Raw genomic sequence first — 22,471 nt, forward strand, 5'->3', positions numbered from 1 at the left:
AACCCACCTATCAGATTCCACAAACACCCTGTAATTGGGCTTTTCTCAGTGAGTGAGCTCTGAGTCAGGTCAAATAAAGAATAAGGCTTTTCCAAAAAGCTGAGACACTGGTCAAACGGTGACAGTTCTCTGAGATGAAGCCTTTTGGGGGGAATTCTGAATCTGTTCTGAGCCTTCCAGTGGCTGCTTGCTATGTTACTGGTTTTCAGTCACCATCATTCTGAGGCTATGGTTTCAAAGACTACCAGGATGATGTGGTGGGGGTGGGGTGGAAATAGGGCAAGTTAAAACACCATAAAGGTTGTTGCCAAAAGTCAGCCATTTTTCTTGTATGAACACTTCTCAGATTGTTGCAAGTTTTTGGTTAAGGTATAGAATTCTAAAAAGTTGACTTTGACATTTTTTCCCCCAAAGTCCTCATTGCTTTTAATGGAGGCGCAGATTTTTGGTGGTCTTTATTTTACCATTCCAGAATGCTTTTCCCTTTTGTGTTTTTTTACACAAACTTATTTTTGGAGAATCAAATAATTGGAGGAGGAAGGAGGTTATTCTTTTCAGAAGAATACCAGACAATAAATTAAGAAGAAATAGTATTAAGAAAACCACAATTCCCCTAGCCCCGTGGTCGGCAAACTGTCGCTTGCGAGCCACATGCGGCTCTTTGGCCCCTTGAGTGTGGCTCTTCCTAAGCCTTAGGAGTACCCTAATTAAGTTAATAACAATGCACCTACCTATATAGTTTAAGTTTAAAAAATTTGTCTCTCAAAAGAAATTTCAATCGTTGTACTGTTGATATTTGGCTCTGTTGACTAATGAGTTTGCCGACTACTGCCCTAGCCGGTTTGGCTCAGTGGATAGAGAGTCAGCCTGTGGACTGAAGGGTTCCGGGTTTGATTCAGTCAAGGGCACATACCCCAGTTACAGGATCCCAGTTCTGGTTGAGGGCATGCGGGAGGCAACCAATCGATGTGTCTCTCTCATATCGGTGTTTCTCTCTGCCTCTCCCTTTCCCTTCCACCCTCTCTAAAAATCAATGGAAATCCTTGGGTGAGGATTAATTTAAAAAAAAAAAGAAATGAAAAGAAAACCACAAAATGTGGAATCTCCAATGGCATGGATCTACGTCAAGAACATCAATGGATTCTAAAATTCATTAGAAAAAAAGTTCCTGAGAAAGTGTGTAATGTGTAGATCAAGACAAAACCTAAATTCACTTTGCAGTTTTAATATCACTGAAACAGGCAAACTAGTCAACAAGTGCCTCCTGATGTGATACAAAAGGAATTATACAGTTCTGACCATGGGAGCATTTTGCCAGAAAATCTGAACCTAAATCTAATCAAGCTTCTATTATGACCACTAGTTTGCAGGAAATATGGAAAATAGAGAAACAATTTAAGTAATACCACACAGAAGCAATTCGTGACTTCATAATGTGGGAAATTACAAGGGACAAATGACCTATACACTCTTCTCACTAAACACATGACATTCTAAAAAGGAAGAAGACAAAGTGTTTTAAAAGCTTAATACATAAAGCAACCAAATGCAGTAAGTGGATCTTACTTGAATAGTGACTCCAACCAACCAACTGCAAAAAGACATTTCTGAGACAAGAGGAAATTTGAATATGGATTGTGTTATTAGATAAGATCAAGAAACTATTGTTAATTTTATTACATTTAATAATGATATTGTTTAAAAAACTCTTCTCTTAGAATACTGTTGAAGCTGTTAGAACACATACTAAAATACTTACCCGTAAAATGATACATTAGTCCAGTCAAAAATAATCAAGGAGAGGATAATTGATGAAAGAAGATTGCAAAGCATAATCGATGAGGCTAAGTGATGTCTACATGGGATCTATCATATTTTTTCTGCTGTTGGAAGTGTTTCATGACAAGTTAAACATAAAACTTTCAATAGTATCTCATCTCACAGGTAAAGCCAAAGTCCTGACAAGGCCTTACATGATCTGGCGTCCACACCTCATTTCCAGCTCCACCACACCCTCCTCCTTCAGCACCTTCAGGTACTGTCCTGCATCTCCTCTACCCAGATAACCACAAGGTTCTCTCCTTCACCTTCTCTTTGATCAAATGCCTTCTTTCCAGGGAGGACTTTCCTGACTGTCCTCATTTCCATTTTCATCTACTCACATACCCTATCCCCTTCTATACTCAATTTTTCTCCTTTTGTCACTCTTAACATACAATACATTTTCTTTATGGTTATTGATTTCCCCCTTTCTAATATAAGCCCCCAGATGGGCAGGGTATTTCATGTGTTTGCTTCACTGCTGAATCACCAGCCTTGAGAACAATGCCTGGCACACACTGGCACTCAATGATAATTAACTGGCAAAACACCAAACACACAAGAGCTCAACAAACATAATTACCACTCAGAATTAGCCCTGTGATACAAATAATTTAACAACTCATCAGACTTTGTAGTCATTCATTTGTTCCTACCGATGTGTTGGGACAGTTAAACACTGAGTATGAAAAGTAGACTCTCAGCTTCAGCATGAAGGATGTTCATCCCTGATTGTAGCAGTGGAACGTTAGTTTTCAATCTTCTGTGCCATGAGCTTTGTGAAGTAGCTGTGCTGGTATTATCTCTACAAAAGAATAAACTGAGGACCAAAGAGGCTGCAGAAGATTGCTGGTTGAACAGGGCTTCTGATGATGACCCTTCTTCCCAAGGGCTCAGAGAAGACGTAAAGTGAGGGATGGGACTGCCACTGGATCAGCCAGTACTGTCAAGCACAGCCTCTTCCCGCTGCGTGTGCCCAGATACAAGGACAATATGATGCTAACACCACCAGGAAAAGGCAACATCTCTCCCAGTCCACTGCTTCACATTCGTCCTGGGAGTCTGCCTGCTCAGTTGAACTGCGGGGCTCCCACTGAGCCCCAGGTGTTCCACTGCGCGGAAGATGTCCGCGTGGGACTCCTCGCACTGAGCCTCCAGCATTCTTCGCTACAACTGCAGCGTTGGACCGCGTGAGCGGGAGGTGAGGGGCACCATCACCCAGGAAGCAGCGCCCACCTGGATACCCTGGCTGCGACGCCGTGTCGCAGCCCTGAACCAAGGGTGCCAGCTATGACTTTATGCGCCTTTGGATCTACACATGAGTGTAGGAAACCCTGGCCAGGTTGTCACTGGTGTTAGGACCAGGAGGGGGGCGCAGGGAAGAGAAGCAGGGGCTCCCAACAAACCCCTAGTCTCAGTGCTTCCCAGGGCTTACAGTTGGGAAGAACTCCAATTAATACATCGTGCTTTTTACTTCTTTCAATAGCCCTTCTTCCAATGTGTGTTTTCAATAAATGACCTGTTTTACGCATACAGCATCCTCTCAGATAAAGGTATGTTGGTGTTTTACAGAAGGAAAACATAGGAGTATAGTGACTTGGGAATCCCAGGGTCATGGAACAAGTAGTGGCAATACTGATTCTTGCCTTCCATCTATATATATTTCTATATTTTTTAATGATTTAGAAGATGTGTGTTAGATTTTGCAATAGAGAATATATGAACGGAAATGTATATTCTTTTTTCTCTTTAAAAGTTTTTTTTACTTAAGAAAGCTGGTATACAACCTTATATTTGTTATGTTAATTTCAGGTGTACAGTTTAGTGGTGCAGCATTTTTATACCTTACAGTGTGATCACCCCACTAATTCTAGTCATCATCTCTCACCATGTAAACTTAATACAATAGTATTGACTATTTTCCCCTTCCATGAAAACTCATATTCTTGATGGTTGATATTCAAGAACGATGAGTTAAGAGTTCCTCTGATTGTATATTCCCTTTCCTAGGTGAGTTTGCAAGCATTGCTTGCGAGAGTCTTTAATGGTGATTAAGTAAATTCTGCTGCTGCCAATATGGAACAGCCCAGTGAGAGTTCCTCATGCAAGAAGTGGCTCTTCTGGGAATCACTTCCTGCAATGCAGGTGGACTGCCCATAGAAATTCAGTTTGACCCTCAACCTCAAAACCAGTTTCTTTTCTCTACCCAAGACTTCTTAGATTGATTGAGCAAGGAGCTACCAAATTCCAACCATTCACAAAATACGTTATTAGAGCCAGACAATGCAATACTGTGTGGGGTTTTACAGCAGCAAAGATATATATATGGGAAGGTGCTTGAAAACATGAGTGTAATATCACATGGTAGTGGAAAGTCAGTGGTCAGGAATGTATGGGATGCTAAGAAAGTGGAGATAAAATCATAACAGCACTAATAGCACTAATAACTCACACAAAGAAATGTGCTCTGGGGTCTGAAGGAACCAGGAGCCATCAAAAGGTTTCAAGTAATTTCCACATTTGATCCCTAGTTTAGAAATGCCACTGTGGTCATAGTATAGCTTCTGAATTTAAAGCTTTATGTTTCTTCACTGTGGTTATTGGGTTATTATTCTGTAATAATAGTAAGTTATAGTTAGGGGGCTTCTCCAATTTTGAGAATTAGACAATTGGGGATCATGAAGCTGTTGCAGTTGCCCTGGTCTCAGGAGAAGCACCTTGCTGGAGCTGTAGGGCAGGTGCAGACAAAGCTCAGTTCCTCAGTCTGATGGATCCATAAAGATAGCAGCAGTCAGTATCATATTCGACATACAGTCTCCAGGAGTGACATACAGTCTCATCTTTCTGTGAGTGAGAACACACTAGGATTGCTGCTGCTGTTACCTAGGAATGAATTCATGATGACCTATACTAAACTCAATGGAATAATTCAAAAGAATGGCCCTAAATAATCAATGAGCTTGTTTCTAATAAAATACAGAAAAGAGACCCCAAAGAAATATCCAAAACTATAGTGGGAGATTGGAGTCTTATAATTAGCTAACTGGAGAAAGGTTGAAGGGAACTTGGAGAAATTTTAACTTAAGCCTATATTACTCATTCCATATCATTATGCTCCATTTTCTGTTTCATATTTCATTGATACATCCACTTGATAACTGATCCTTGAGAATTGATAGTTGATGTAAATTGGAAAAGAAATTAGTTTAAATAGATTTTGAACCCACGAATTTAGACATAAGAGTTGGCTGTTGACAAAAGGTTGGCAAATCTAAATTATGGAAAGAATTAAGGTCCATAAAATTTTGCAGAATCAAAAAGTGTATTCTCAAAGCCATAGGAGAAGAGTTTTCAGAAAGACAGAGCAAGAATAAACAAATATTTTGGTTGCAAGTAACAGAGAAAACTCATACTAGCATAAGGAAAACATATTTTTTAAATGTATTTTTATTGATTTCAGAAAGGAAAGGAGAAGGAGAGATAGAAACATCAATGATGAGAGAGGATCATTGATCAGCCGCCTCCTGCACACCCCACACTGGGAATCGAGCCCACAACTCAGGCATGTGCCCTGACTGGTAATCAAACTCTGACCGTCTGGTTCATAGGTCAATGCTCAACCACTGAGCCACGCCGGCTGGGCGGAAAACATATTTTTTAAATCTGGATATGTCTTCTAGAACCCAAGAGCAGGAAGCATCTCAGTTTCAGAAAAGGCTCAGAATTTGGAAACTAAAAGTTATCCGTTTTCTTGCTCTGTTTCTCATCTCTGATTTTTGTGGATGTCTTTTTACCTATATGATAGAACATGGCAATGCAATTTGTTTTAGTTTATATCTTTCTATCAAGAGATAAGCCCAGACTAAGGCTATATCTTAGTTCTAAATATACAATTGCTGGGAGAGTGATTCTGATGGGTCCAAATTGAGACAGATTCTTTGTCTCTCTTCCAATTAGGTAAATCAGGAACTAGTTCCTACAGATATTAAGCATAAACAGGTAAATGGGACACATACCCAAATGGGTGTCCATAATAGTGAAGCAATAGAGAGCAATCATTTATGGCTGCCATAGCTTTTGAGCAACTCTTTTTTTATTGGTTGCTAAGTTGTAAAAGCTACTTTTCTGGAAGTTAAATAAAAAAAATTATACCTCCCAACTTCTCCAATCAAGTCTTAACGTGGCAATCATAGTGCAGACCAATCACATACCCTCGCACTAGAGTTTGATTTGGAAGAAAACAACAAAAGAGACCATGTACTGAGCATAAATTCTGCTTGCACAGATGACTGTCCAAGGAGTCAAGGAAAGTTTGACCATCTGCAGCACAGTTCTACAGCAGAATTCTGGGGTGGGAAGAAGCAAGGAAACCTTCTCCTCAGTCTAGATAGGACGTTTGACTCTGGGCATTGTTCTATAAGCTTAACCTTCACAATGATTCTGTGCACTCACTAATATCCTATTTTGCTTAAACCAGCAGATTAAATTCTGTTGTCTGCATCTGAGAAGCATAAGCCCATAAAGTGTCTTTAAAGTTGGGGGTAAAACATAGATGAATATAATAGGATAATTTGAATTTTTAAGGTATCATTAGCTATGTCCAAGACAGCATGCAAATGGTTGATTATAAATTCTTATTTAAGGGAATTGTTTCATTGTGAAAAATTAGGGAAAGCAAGAATAAATTTCTCAATGACTTTTAAGTGCCTTATCTGAGAAAATCATTATGTTTATTTTCCTATATTTTCTTTTAGAAATAGAATCCATTCACTCTCTCTAATATCTATGCTATATTTTGGATAAGATGTCAACACCCCGCATTGTGTTGAAAACAGAAACCAGAATGTTGGGGGTAAGGACTAAGTGCTACTTGAGTGGATAAATTATCTTGATGTTGCAAGATTAAAATATTACTTTTAAATGAGACATTGACTCCTTTACCTCAATTATCCAATGGAAGACAATTGATGGAATGAATTCTAGCAATCCTACCTTTGTGATTTCCTTCTTTCCATGTATGTCTATAAAGAAGTAAATCTGAGACTGTGGGTCATAAAGAACATGATGAGGTCGGGGGTTAAAGTCAAGAGATATTCTAAATCACAAAACTTTGTGGACATTGATCATCTCCCAGCATTGTGTTCCTAACATACATTTATCTTGGGGAAGGTGATATTTTGGACCACGATTCCTATTCCTTCACTCTAACCCAGTGATGGCGAACCTTTTGAGCTCAGCGTGCCAGCATTTTGAAAAACCCTAACTTAACTCTGGTGCCATGTCACATATAGAAATTTTTTGATATTTGCAACCATAGTAAAACAAAGACTTATATTTTTGATATTTATTTTATATATTTAAATGCCATTTAACAAAGAAAAATCAACCAAAAAAATGAGTTCGCATGTCACCTCTGACACGGGTGTCATAGGTTCGCCATCACTGCTCTAACCTAACCAAGTATGCTACATCTTTCCCCATCATACATCTTAATTAATGGGGCCTTGAGTCATATTTAAACCCAAGACTGTAAGATAAATCATGGTTTAGGAAAGTTCCTAAGATCACTGGGGCCAGAATTTAGCAGGTATGGTTATGAGTGGGTCCTTCCACCACATGATGCAAAGGCAAAATTACTATTAGAAAAAAAAAAATCATCGTCCCATTAGCTGGTTGAGAAGGATGGAGATGGTAGAACAGTATCAGAAAAACATAAGTGGAACTGAATGTAGTGTCTGTAAGACCAAATAAACAGGAGGAGGCAGTGGCAGAAGGGCCTGTAGAGACTGAAGCTCTTTTCTCAGAGCCAGAGGGCTTGAGGTGTGTGTCCTTCTGCCCTAGTCCTTAAACAAGCCCCTAGCCCAGGGGTGGGCAAACTTTTTGACTCGAAGGCCACAATGGGTTCTTAAACTGGACCGGAGGGCCGGAACAAAAGCATGGATGGAGTGTTTGTGTGAACTAATATAAATTCAAAGTAAACATCATTACATAAAAGGGTGCGGTCTTTTTTTTTTTTTTTAGTTTTATTCATTTCAAAAGGGCTGTAGTTTGCCCACGACTGCCCTAGACTCATTTACCTGAAGGCAATCACACCACTACAAGTTGCTAAAAAACAAACAAACCACACAACACTTCATGAATAATCCTTGTATGAGCTACACGTAGCAATTCTAAGTGCTTTTGTGGCTGTTACCTTCCTCCATCACCTTGGCTTATCCCCAGTTTTTTAATAATTTCTAGGGCTGACCAGAATAGCAGAGACACCTATGATTCAGAAACAATAGAAGCTATACTCCCCCCATTCCCTTTCTAGCTCCCATTTTGTAATTCTCTTGAAATTTGATATGTCTGGGTAATTGATTATGACATTCCTATCTTACAGGCTGCCCAAGTAATGATTGGTCTGATCCACTGTGCTCTGGGGTATATCTGGATACAGTTATATATCAGGCAAATTGAACTACTTTCATTAACCTACCTGCCTATAGCCTTGCTATCAGGATACCCATTTTTTGCAACCTTGAGTGTGAGTGAATAAATTAATACATTTATTCAATATCTTTAGTGATTACTTTTGTGGCCAGGCAATGTGAAAATATACAATTACTGCTGTCAAAGAATTCTCAGATCTCTTGAGAATATTTCAAAGTGACAAATTTATTTATAAAATTCTTCCAAACAGCAATTCTATCTAGTTGAATGAATGTTAGAACCAAGGAATGGTAAGTTTTCCAAAGGGCATTTTAGATACATAGCAAGTGGTTGATGACTGCTCAGCTTACCTAATTGCCCATGTTTACTAATAATATGAGCAAGCTGAGAGCCAGCGCTTAATTGCTGGGGCAACAGAAGAGACTTTTAAAAGTAGTTCAGCAAAAGAAAGAGAGCAGACTGATTCTGAGCCAAGAGGAATGTGAAAGGATTCAACAGGGACTTTTCAGGGATTTGTATTGTCTTATAGCAAAAGGTAAAATATTCTATCTCCTTCAATTTTCCAAGACTTCTCACTAAGAAGTGCCTATCTCACAAAAATTTTTTTCATCCATTCGTTTGGCAAATATTTATTGAATATCTAATGTGGACCAGGCTCTGTTCTAAGTGCTTCAGTTACAGCAGTGAACAAAACAGACCACAATATCTACCCTAGCTGGTTTGGCTCAGTGGCTAGAGTGTTGGCCTGCGGACTGGGTCCGGGTTCAAGTCTTATCACCAGGCACATGCGGGAGGCAACCAATTGATGTTTCTCTCTCTCTCTCTCTCCCCATTCCTTCCACTCTCTCTGAAACACAATGGAAAAATATCTTTGGGTGAGGATTAGCAAAAAAAGTAAATTACCTTTTAGTGAAAGATAATATATGAAAAGATGAAAAGGACTGTGTGTGTGGGACGTGGGGGTGGATAAAATGTAGAGGAGGGAAAGGAGGTATAAGATTAGAGCAGGTTGCAATTTTTCATAGGATATTCAAGCTTCACTGAGAAAAGACATTTGAGCAAAGACTTGAAGGATTTGAAGTGGTAAGTCACAGGGCTATCTGGAGAAGAATGTGCAAGAAAGCTCAGCTGAGGGCAAGCCTGGAGGTTTACTGAACAACAAAAAAGCCAGTTAGGGTGCAGCAAGTTGAACTAAGAAAAGCTTGGTAGGAAAAGAAGTCAGTTATATGACAGGTAGTGTGTTAATCTAAGTACTTGTATCATTGCATGTCCTATAACTCTGAATAAACTGAGAGGCATTGCAGGGTGTTGAACAGAGGAATGACATGATTTGACTTAAATTTTAAAGAACCATTAAAAGATCATAAATGAGCAAAGGTAAAAGCAAGGACCCTTCTTAAAATCTGATTACAATTATCCAGATGAGAGAGGATAGTCAAACCACAAGGTAATAAAATGAAAAGTAGTTGATTTTGGACATATTTTTATAATAGAGCCCAAAGGATTTCTTGATAGGTTGATATGGCATGTGAGAGGGGGGGGGAATAAAGGAGACTCCAAAATATTAGGTCCAGCAATTGGAAGAATGGGTTTGCCATTGACTGAAATGGGTAAGGCTATAAGTTTGTAGGGGATGGAATTTCAGATGCTCTTGGGGTACATTAGGTTTTAAATCTGTTTTAAAGATATCAAATAGAGATTTGATGTATTCTATGTATATATGAATCTGAGGTTTAAAAAATTGTAAATGCAGGGTCATTGGTATAATGATGATATTAATGCTGTGAGATAAGAGGAAATTATCAAGAAGTGACCTCATCTTGTGTCAATAGAATAGAGAAGAGCACCATGGCCTGAGTTCTGGGGCACCTCCAACACTAGGAATTTAGTTGGGAGAGAGGGACCAGCAAAGAAAATTGAGGAGAAAAACAAGAGAGTGAGCTAGCCTGAAAGCCAACTAAAGAAAGTAGAGTCAAGAAGGAGGGAGCTGTTAGATGAAATAAGATCTAAAATTGCTACTGGATTCTGCAACATTGAAGTCATAAGTGATCTTGACAAGAAGAGACTCATTGCCAAGGTGGAGCTGAAAACCTGATTGGAGTTAAGAAAGAATTGGAAGACAGAGCAAGTTTAGACAACTCTTTCATTTAGTTTTCTTACAAAAAGAAGCAAAATACTGTGACAGTAACTGACAGAACAAGGGCAGTATGTGTTTTCATCCTGACACAATGATTAACTGAATCTGGCCTCAAAGTTATGGTGGGAATCCAATATGAGGTTTGGAAAGCCACACGTGGGTTATATATATATTTGCATGCCATGTTATTATGATGTTCCTGCACAGTAAAAAAGCTACCAGTAGCTTCAGCATCAAAGGTGAAGATAAGTTCTATTCAGTCCCATCAATTGTTCAGGGACCCACAATACAATTTCGCTGGATTAAGATTATCTCTGGCCTCAGCTACTTATTTACTCTTATTATCCCTGGTATCTTTACTTATCAATTACTTCTGTTTATTAATTTTTAAACCTAATGTATATACTTATGCAAGTCATCTAAATTCCATTTTGAATTAAGAGGGTATAAGTAAATAAAGAGGCAAATAAATGTGTGTAAATTATTAAACCTGAGATGGGTAGTAAAACCCCCATATTTTGTAGCCAATTGGTCAGAAATACAGGTTGAATGGAAACCCTCAATTTTGCAGATGGTGTCTGACTTAAGGGCAGTGTTTTGGGGGGACTATGTCCTTAACCTGTGATATCTGAGCTAACTTTTAATTAGCATCAGAATTCCATGACACTCTGAAAGCAGAGACCACGCCAGGGCATTGCTAGGGAAGTGAGTTAGTTTAACAGGCATTTTGGAAATTGAGGGATTTCATCTCATACCATATCAAACATATTAAAATGCTCTGATATCTTCATATTAAATATAATTTGTTTTGAAAAATCAAAGTTTTCAAATATTTTTTGGAAAATTATAAATAACCCATTTAATCTATTATTAGATATACCTTCTCAGCAATCATTGTGAATACTTGGGAAATCTTGAGAAGAGAACAAAATCTATTTTATTAATAATTTTCAAATGTAATAAAGTTGTTATGGCTCTAAATTTAGCAATTAGTGAACTTGGCATGATGTTACATTTTACAGACCTTTTATTAAACTCACTATTTTAAGAAAAACGATTGCTACTAAAGTTGTGAGAAGAATCACTTAGATGATAATGAAAAGATTCTTATGTGCACCTCTTTTTGTTTTCAGTATGTCATCTCAGGAATTTTTGCAATAGAAGCAGAGAAAAAGTGTTCCCCAAAGTTGGTAAGTCAGAATAATTGAAGCAATTTCAAAGATAAAAATTTAAGTTGTCAAAAGCAAGAATATTAGTTAGGAGGAGATTCAATTGTCTCTGAAAGAGTAAAAATCTATCCAAAATACTTAAATATAAGATATTGCTTTATAATATTTTATTTTGAAATGTTATTTTATATTGAGTAAGTGAAAGAAATGCAGACATGCAATAAAACAACAATAAAGCAAACATTGAATCTTGTTTGGGCCCTAATAAATTTAGAGATTAGGGAACCCATAGAGTAGCTAACTGATTCTGAAAAGTTCAGAAATTATAACAATACTTGCCATTGATGCAAACTGATAAGTTCATTCCAACATGTTTGGACTAGTAGACTTATAACTAGTTGATATTTTGTGTCTATCCCAGTTGGAGTATACCATAAGGGCGAATATCCACAGTTTTGTTGTTGCAGTGATTGGTCTATCTATAACTTTAACTGAAATTACATTATTTTTAATGAAACGAGTAATGCTTCAATGGGCACATGTAAGTATAAAGTTGTGTTTGTTTGTTTGTTTGTTTACAATTGAAGACTTACATTTTAAATTTGTAAATGAGCTGAGAGTATTTTGGTGTTAAACAAATGTAGAGGTGATAGGAACCATTATCATTTGGCATGACCACAAATATTATCCAAACCACTGAGTAGATTTCTAAACCCGACCACCAAAAATTCAAGAAATCAAATAAAAACTACTACATAAAATAACTAATATCTAGATTATTGACATTCAAATGAAGGGTACTGATGACAACTCAAAAATATTAAGTAAATATAGGTATTTGCTCAAAATAAGGACAGATCTGAGATTGGCAGGCTCATTGTCTCAATGTCCCAACCTAAACATATTTTACTTATCGGTCTCTCCCCAAAACTAATATAAAGCCTGGAAATGAACACATGTGTTAATTGTATGAATGAATGTTCTTTATTAAACCCTTTGATGGTAGTCCATGATAAAATACTTTAGAGAATTGGTAATCAGAAATTCTGTGGACACAATGGGCAGATAAATCCCAAGTCCCCTGAATATGCCATAAATTCACCTTTTTTGACATGGCACTAACCGTTTGGTTTTAAACTAAATATACTGGATATGAAAGTTGAAATGGAAGAAAAACAAACATATTGGTCTTTGGTTAAATTTGCACGGGGTTCCCAGTTTCTTAAAGTTATGGAAATATTTATATTAGTACATCAGCCCTTCAAGTTTTCAAAACCTGGTGCAACTGAGACAAAGAAAGGAACTGTAATTCTTTTTCTGCAAATTGTCAAGATGACAGGATAGTCAGGGCAAATACAGTCCTGGTTTTTTACTATCATTAACATTATTGGCATTTTTGTCATAGTGGGACTGCACTTATATTTTAATATACCATGTATACTGCATGCTTTATGGAGTAGAAGCATTCATATTTCGTTTTCAGTGTCCTGCTTGTGCTTTATCGTTGTGACAGTTCAGTAAATATGTAGAGGTTCTATTTCTATAGGTAATAGAAATAAATAAGAACACTTTAAAATATAGTAAATACCCCCCTCTTTTTCATGGTTGCGATTTCTGTGGTTTCATTTACCCACCATCAATCATGGTCCAAAAATAATAAATGAAACATTCCAGAAATAAACACTTACATAAGTTTTAAATTGTGTGCCAGTCTGAGAAGTGTGATGAAATCACATGTTGTCCTGCCCTGTCCCCAGGATGTGAATCATCCTTTTGTCCAGTGTCTCCATGTTGAACACGATTCTTGCCTGTTAGTCACTTAGTAGCCATCTGGTTATCAGTTCTGCTGTTTTGGTATCATGACACTTGTGATCAAGTAATCCTTATTTTACTTAGTAATGACCTCAAAGCACCACAGTAGTGATGCTGGCAACTAGAATATTCCAAAGAGAAGCTCTAAGTGCTTGTATGTTGAGGTTGCTAAGATCTATGGTAAGAATGAATATCCTGTCTCTTACTGTGCCTAATTTATAAATTAAATTTTATCATAGGTATGTATGTGTAGGAAAAAAACATAGTATATATAGGACTTGGTACTATCCAGGGTTTCAATCATCCACTGGGGCTTTTGGAACATATCTGCATGAATAAAAAGGGGCTACTGTACTTGGTTGAACAACTGGTTGATAAGGTCTGAGAAGATGTCACTTATATAAAAATAAACATAAAAGGTATATAGAGAGCAAAGGGCTAAGGAATCACAGTACATTAAAAGGTCTGTCAGCCACATACCCTGGAAGTTCATTTTGTTATACATTGTGACTCAACTCTGTCAAGAAAATTTAAGTGCAAGAATGTTTTGAAGTGCGATGGCTTTTCACAGCGAAAGCTATTACAGAGATACAAGAACTGCCGGGGCAGACAGAATATGGTTTCCCAGTCTAGGATTCTAGTGCCAGGAAGAGAAGTCCCCATAACTTCTAGTTGTGAACACCAGTGGGAATTGCAGCTGAGATAGAGAGCTGTTGGAATCCCAGGAATTCCTCTTAAAGGACCTGTTCACACACTTACTCTTACAGACTCACTTGCTCTGGCTCCAGTGCTGGGGACACAGCTTGAAAAAGGCTAGATGTCAGCCAAAATGAAGAGACAAAGAAACATAGGAAGGAACTGATTGTCTGGTGTCAAGGCAAGGGTTGAAGGGGCAGCTATCTTTAGAGAGAAGTGCTGGCAGGCACCTCTGTATCTTTTTATACAGACCTTCCCCCACACAGCTTGCAGGGCAGGCAGGTGCCAAGTCTGAGATTCCCAACCCACACAGCACACAAGGCCACCAAAGCCAATTCCAGCAGCTCTTTCACACAAATGGCCTATCTCAGCTCACACTGTGGAGTTCTCTAAAATCTCTCAAATGTTCACAAACCCTAAGCTTGCACTAGTGGCAGCTAGCCTTGGTTCACAGCTTAGCCATTCCCAGATGCCTCCAACCCCAGCACAGGTGGCAATCATCTGCAGATCACTTTGTAGATATTACCTGATGGCCCCAGGCCAGGCACAGGCAGCAGCTGAACAGGGCCCCATTCCAAGAGGTCCCAGAACCAACATTTCCAGTGGTCAAATTCAGACCACACTAGAGCACCACCCAATTAGCTCTACTAATGACATACACAAATGTAGATTCAGCAGGTACCAAAGTTCCGCTAAATTGAATCTGCTTCATGGGGTTAGTCCCTGTACAACAGCCACTCAGCTTCATGGTCAGTCCATCCCATTGATGTGCCAACAGAAATAAAGGCTCGGCTACAACAGCAGGAGACACACACACAACACACAAAATGGACACAACACACAAAATGGACACACCTGGAGCACCCAGCTCAGGTGACCATAGAGACTGTACCACTGGGCCCATAGGACACCTACTACATAAAGCCCCTCTTCCAAGTGTGTGAGACACAGCAGTTCTACCTAATGCATAGAAACAAATGCAGGGAGTCAGCCAAAATGATGAGACAAAGAAACATGTCACAAATGAAAGAACAGGACAAAACGCCAGAAAAAGAACTAAACAAAAGGGAAACAAGCAATTTACCAGATGCAGAGTTCAAAATACTGCTTATAAGGATATTCAATGAACTTAGGGGAAAAGTCGATGAACTTAGTGAGAACTTTAGCAAACAGAAAGGAAACAAACAAACAAAAGAGATAAAAACATTTTTAAAAAATCAATCAGAAATTTCTTCAAATAGGTTTTTCTTCTCTGTTTGACACCCCTATGGTACCAGTTTTGGTAGGCTTAATGTTGTCCCAGAGTTTCCTTAAACTATCTTCATTAAATATTTTTCTTTTGCTGTTCTTATAAGGTGTTTTTCACTATCTTATCTTCTAAATCACTGAATCTATCCTCTGCTTCATCTACTAAGCTATTGATTTCACCTAATGTATTCTTAAAACCACAGTGAGATATCACCTTCACAGCTGTCAGAATGGATATCATCAATAATTCCACAAACAAGTGTTGGCGAGGATGTAGAGAAAATGGAACCCTTGTGCACTTTTACTTGGATTGTAAATTGGTGCAGGCACTGTGGAAAACAGTGTGGATGTGCCTCAAAATATTAAAAATAGAACTACCAAATGACCCAGCAATTTCACTTCTGTGTATTCATCCGAAGAAAGCCAAAACACTATTTAGAATGACATATGCAACCCTATGCTCATTGCAGCATTGTTTACAATAGCCAAGATATGGGAGCAACCTAAGTGTCCATCCATAAACAGATGGATAAAGAAGATATATATATTAACCATTCAAAAGAATGAAATCTTGCCTTTCATTACAATACGGATGGACCTAGAGGGAATTACGCTAATTGACAGAGAAAGACAAATATGTGATTTCGCTTCTATGTAGAATCTAAAAAAAAACCCTAACACATTAACAAAACAGAAACAAACTCATAGACACAGAGGACATTTTGGTGGTTGCTAATTAGGAAGGGAGTTGGAGGAATGGGTGAAAAAAGGGAAGGGATTAAGATATACAAATTGCCAGTTATAAAACATGGATGTAAAAGTACAGCACAAGGAATATAGTCAATGATATTATAGTAACTCTGTGGGTATCAGATGGTTACCAGACTTAATGAGGTGATCACTTTATAAGTTATATAAATGTCTAATCAGTACGTTGTATATCTGAAACTAATATATTCTATATTCAGTGTAATTTAATGTTTTAATATTAAAAAAACATTTAACATAAATGCCTAGCCACATAGTGTCAATAAATGTCTATTATTATAATTATTATCATGTAAATAGGTAAAAAATAATCACTATTGTATTAAGCTGGTGGGAAGTTATAGGTATTATATTTTCTAAAATTTTTGCAATTTTATATTATACGTATGATGCTAAAATTGTTACATATTTAAAGATCTATAAAACTATAGATTTTCTTTTTATATCCAGAAAAGTGCAATTATTCTTTCTGTGTATTTGTGGATATTTGCCATCTTGGAATTGCACATTGCAAATACAGTGACCAAATGGGGAATCCAAGCATCTCATGGTCACAGCTATTCCATATAATGTGAGTATTTCATTTCTCTGGTGAATTAGTAAGTATTAACTTCTGTTATGAATCCACACTAAGTGGATTAAGGTTTCAATAGGAATTGTTTGTACTCAGTGTTGCCTCTAAACACTGAATATGAGCTGAAATAGTCTAGACCAGCAGTCAGCAAACTGCGGCTCACGAGCCACATGCGGCTCTTTGGCCCCTTGAGTGTGGCTCTCCCACAAAATACCATGTGCGGGTGCGCATGTACAGTGCGATTGAAACTTTGTGGCCCATGCGCAGAAGTCGGTATTTTGTGGAAGAGCCACACTCAAGGGGCCAAAGAGCCGCATGTGGCTCGAGAGCCGCAGTCTGCCGACCACTGGTCTAGACTACATATGTCTGTATCAATATGAAGACAATTCTATCTAGATAAAATTTTAGAATTAAAAAAGTGTGTATCCATTCTATATAATAAAAGGCCAATATGCAAATGGTCGTGATGCCCTCCTGCGATCAGCAGGAGGCTATGTGCATACCAGGCATGCATGACAGGTGTGTGCAGGTGGGTGAAGACTTGATGCTGCGACCCTGTGGGACTTGACCAGGGGAGTGGCTGGAGGGACAGTGGGACTTGGGGCAGTCCCAAGGCACAGGCAGGGTCCTGGGTCTCGCACAATATCACGCACTGGGTCACTAGTATCCTCATAAGAAAATAGAGCAAATATATTATTTTCTGGCTCAGGTCGATTTCATTGGAGGATAATCCTATGGAGATCAATGCAATGCACTGGGTCCATGGCCTCTAATTATTAGGTACAGTTTGGACCCCTGGGATTTAGGAGCCTTGATCAGAAAGAAAAAGCATGATAGGAGGAAAGAGGTAATGACAGGTCCTATTATCAAGCACTGATGGTCCTGGATGAACCCAGTGACACCCAAATAATTTATTTCTCCACTCCAAGCAGCTCCTGGGTTTAGGGCAACAGCAGCATTGGAATTCAAACTCATTCACAACTGACTGAAAGTGGGTCAACCTGTGATCTGATAGGAAAGAAGGAATGAAAATAAAGAACTCATATTGTGTGAAGAAATGAGGGCCTTGCAGCAGAACCTCAGGTTGAGCTGTGGACTGGTTGTTGGAATAGAAGGACTACAGCCCAGCAATTCAGCATTTACTGAACCCTCTCCAGGGCCTTTGGGATTTGAATGATGCATATGGAAATAACCTGAAATAAATGAAAACTTCTCAAAGGGACATTTGGTATATGACTGGAAAAACTATCAATAGTGGGGATAAAGTTTAAGGTTACTTAATTTAAAAGCTATCAGTGACCAGTAGATCAATTCACACATTTTGAAAAAAGAAAATATTATTGGGGGTGTAAATGAAGATATAGCCTCAGAAAATAAAGGAAAAGAGGGAAATAGCTGAGTCCCTACCTGAGAAAACAAATGTTAACAATTGACAATTTCATTTCCCTACCTGCATTTACCATGTATCAGGATTATTCAAAATGGAAATAATTTAATTTTTAAATCTTCATAATGAGAAGAAAAATTTAAACAGGGTAAAAAGTTTGATGAGGCTGAGAAACAGTTTGAGGGAGTGAGAAGAAATGAATCTGTGTAGCTGCTTGCCGTGCTGTAAGCAATGCTTGCCTACACTAGAATTGTGCGGGAGCGGGGGAGAAGGAAGACAGAATTAGCATAAGTTTAGGAGATCGTATCAAAAGTATTATCTGATTATTTCAATTTGGATGTAGCGCACAACTACGTCCGATCAAGTGGGTGATGGTGTTTTGTTTTGTTTTTTAATTGAAATATATTTGACATATAACATTGTGCAAATTCAAGGTGTACAGCATGTTGATTTGATTATTTATATATTATAAATGATTGCCATTATAGCAATAGTTAGCACCATTATCATGTCACAAAATTTCTTTTTGTGTTTGGGATAATTAAGATTCTTATTAGCAACTTTGATGATTATATGTGCATTAGAACTCTAGCGTTTATCTACTACTCCTTGCAAGTTTATTTTGTTTTTGTTTTGTTAATCCTCACCTGAGGATATTTTTTTCCCCCTTGATATTTTTAGAGAGTGGAAGGGAAGGAGGGGGAGAGAGACAGAAAAAGAGGAAAGCACTGATGTGAGATAGACACATTGATTGGTTGCTTCCTGCAAACACTCCAACTGGGGTTGGGGATCAAACCCACAACCCAGGTTCATGTTCTTGACCAGAAATCAAACCCACAACTCCTTCAGCGCATGAGCTAATGCTCTAACTGCTGAACCACAGCAGCCAGAGCTCATTGCAAGTTTTCCCCCTCTTAACTAGAAAAGAAAAGAGAACAACTTTGGATCAGATGATCAATTTAGTTTTTAATTTATTTAATCTGAGGTGTTTTTGGAGTCAAAACATCTAGTGAGAAGTTGGGAACATGCACCTAGAGCTCAGTAAAGAGGCCTAGGATTTAGCTTTGGGACTTGTAAATTTACAGGTTGTAGACTAATCTCCAGCTTCAACAGGCATTGCCCATAAAGAGACCGTAGAACCATAGTTGAGACAAGGGGTATAGTGGGGACCTAAATGGTATAAGAGCATGAAATTAAGACCTGAGTAAAGGGCCAGGTTTGTGACATTAAGAAGCAATGAACTGAGGTGGCTGAAGTTCTAGGTAAAGACATGCAAACAGTCAAAAACAGAAATTATGGTTCTGAACAAAAGCAAAACAAACAAACAACATATACATAGCAGCAACAAATTGCCTAAGTCTGCAAGCTAATTGAATCTAAATTCCTGGGTTCCTAAATCTTGACCCTCTCCTGGAGGGTTACTCTTATAGGAAGGAGAAAACCAATAGAGAATGGAATTTGGGAAACAAGCATTAAATTCTTCACAGTATAAATTAAGTTAGTTTAGCTGGAAAACTAAACATTCATGTATATTTGTTTAGGTTTTTAGTGTTTATAAAGCATGGTTGTTAGTTTCTAACCTAGATGGAGAGAAAAAGAAAAACATCAAAGGAAGATGTCTTGATTTCTGGGGGTCAGAAGGAGGGGGAACTCAGTATGACAATTTCCACTAATGTAATTTCCAAAATGACCACCAAAAATCCTGGGATCTGACATAGACAGTCCTCTCTTATCAGCTTTTTAGAGATGACTTATCTGTCCAGAGATGAGATGACTCAAGAACAGGTTTAGAGACTCTTGGAATCCTACTAAGAATTAATATCCTTATCAAGAATAAGCTGAAAGAGAATATGCTGAGTAATGTTTCTTTAACATGATTGTGTCCTTTTCCTAATTCCCAGTATGCTGTGTCTCCAAATCACTCTACCATGTCAGAATAAATATTTAATGGGGAAAAATTTGGAAAGTCACTTAGTAGAGAAATTAATGGTCAGTTTACTAACACTCCACTTCGCTCAGTTTTATGGTATAAAGGGTCCTTTTCTTACATATTGAAGAACAGAACCATCATGACCTCAGTCAAGAACGAAAAAGTTTAATGATGAAGGAAGGAAGAACATCACCATTTTTTTTCAACTGGCTTTCTAGAAACATGTTTGTCCAAATGTTTGCTTCTCCCCATTCTGTAAATAAAAATTAAAATGGATGACTCTTGTTTATATTTTCTATATGGGGGATGTTGAGTACGAAGTTTTATCAGTTTAGATCTGGTTGTCTTGAGTTACAGAATCATTTTACTCATGAAAACCCCAGAGGCCACCACCACCACCACCATCACCCACAGAGCACCCAGCACCTTCTTCCTGCAAAAGAGGTCCCAAAGTGAAAAGCAAATCTATCTGGATAAGATGCATTTAGAAAACACCACCAGATTCTGTCCAAGTAAAGAAAGAGAGTGAACAAACATCTTTCAGTGATCAGGCAAGACCAAAAAAATGGGCTCTATGGTTCGTTCATTCAGTCATACTATGTGCCAGACAGGTGGTATACAAGTAATAACTGACTGTCAGGTGTTAGGGGGTATGAGGGATGAATGAGGGGGAGGTGGGCAGACACATAGGTAAAGAAGTCAGACAAAGTTTCTGCCCTCGTGAAAATCACCATCTAGGAAGATTCTAAATATTTGACTCATGGTTTTTACTTAATTAAAATAAAATAATAATTATAGTGGTAGATTATATAATAGCTTTGGTCTTCAAAGTTCTAGCATCAGCCTGCGAGGTATCTGAGCAGGTATTATCTCCACTCTGCAGAGTAACTGAGGACCACAGAAACTAATTATTCTTCCCAGTGTTCTGCCCACCACGGCATGTAGATGATTCTTGGTGGTACAGAACTTCCATGATGACACCTCTTCAAAGAAGTGTCTCTGCAGAATTATCAGTCAGCAGGAAGAGTCAAACACAGCCTCTTCCCCCTGGGAGTGCGCAGATCCAAGGACAGAGTAAAATGTTGACACAGCCTAGGGAAGGGTGGTGTCTCTGTCCGCCCACTACCCTATCCTTATCCTGTGAGCATGCAGGCTCAGTGAAGCTATGCAGTTTCCACCTCGCGCATGCGTCTACGCGGGTCTCCACGTGCAATGCCCCACACAGCTGCGCTCTAGAGTCTAGACCACAACCGCTGCGCTGCTATCGCACGAGGCAGGATGAGGAGCACAACCGAGGAAGTAGATCCCACCAGGCTCCTCTGGCCAGGAGGCCTTGAACTGACAGTGCCACCTACAGGATCACGCCCCTCTGGCCCTGTGCTCAGGACATGACATGAGGGTAGGGAGCCTAGAAGGGATTGTCACTAGGACTCAGAACCGGTTGCCTTGAGATCAAAGGTTGCCAGGCCCTGGCACGATGGGACTTCATCGTCCTGGGTTCCCCTATCTCTCAGAAAGTTTTACTGATAACAGTAGTTGAATTGAGACGATCCATGCTCATCCTATGCATTTCAGCACCATTCAAAAGGCTAGGCGGCTAACAAGCATTGCCGGATAGAATCTTCTATTATTTTAAGTGAAGGCGCTGGAGAGTTGACTTGTGAGTAACATTATAAACCAAGACCTGCAGTTTTCAGTATATACCCAATTTGGGTTCTTGTTTGAGACACTGATTGTTTTCTCTTTTCATCCTAATGCTTCAGAGCTCCATATGAGATCCTCTTGAGTCTGGGTTTCAGCTATTTTATATGATCACTGTTTATCACATTGAGGTGTGTCTCCGGGGTCCGTAAAGGTGAATTTTATAAATTCACCATAGCTTAGATTAAGTCACTCAATTCCAGACATACCATCCAAATTTAATGAAAAGTTACCTGGAGTTTCAACTTGCTCTTTAGGACAGTACAGTGGGGCTTTGACTTACGAGTGTCCCTACTAACGAGTTTTTTGAGATACCAGCTGTCTCTTGGCCGATTTTTTGCATTGAGTTGATAGAGTAATTTGAGTTAAGGAGATGCTTAACGAGCTCCTTAAGTGCTCGGTCTCGGAACGAATTAAACTCGTAAGTCAAGGCCCCACTGTACTAATAATAATTCAACCAGGGCGACATGCATTGCTCACTACTACATACCAAACACTTTTCTAATCTTTTCTTTCTTTAATATTAATTTCATGAATGGCATGAACTCATATATTCAGACCTATCACCTAAAATACCATGAAATACCATACACAGTGTTTAAAGTCTACAATAAAAAATATGATACAAACATACAAAAACAAAACAAAACAAAAAAAAACAACCAACAACATATGGCCCACTGAAACTAATCAGAAATCGCTGGAGTGTGGTTTGAGAAATTGGGTTGCAAAGGAAACCAAAGGGCACATCATGAAAGGCTATTGTATGTTTGGACACTATTTGAAGACAGTGGGG

Source organism: Myotis yumanensis, unplaced genomic scaffold (genome assembly GCF_028538775.1).
Source record: "Myotis yumanensis isolate MYYU_CA2020_CCGP unplaced genomic scaffold, mMyoYum1.0.hap1 SCAF_10, whole genome shotgun sequence".
Classification (NCBI taxonomy): Eukaryota; Metazoa; Chordata; class Mammalia; order Chiroptera; family Vespertilionidae; genus Myotis; species Myotis yumanensis.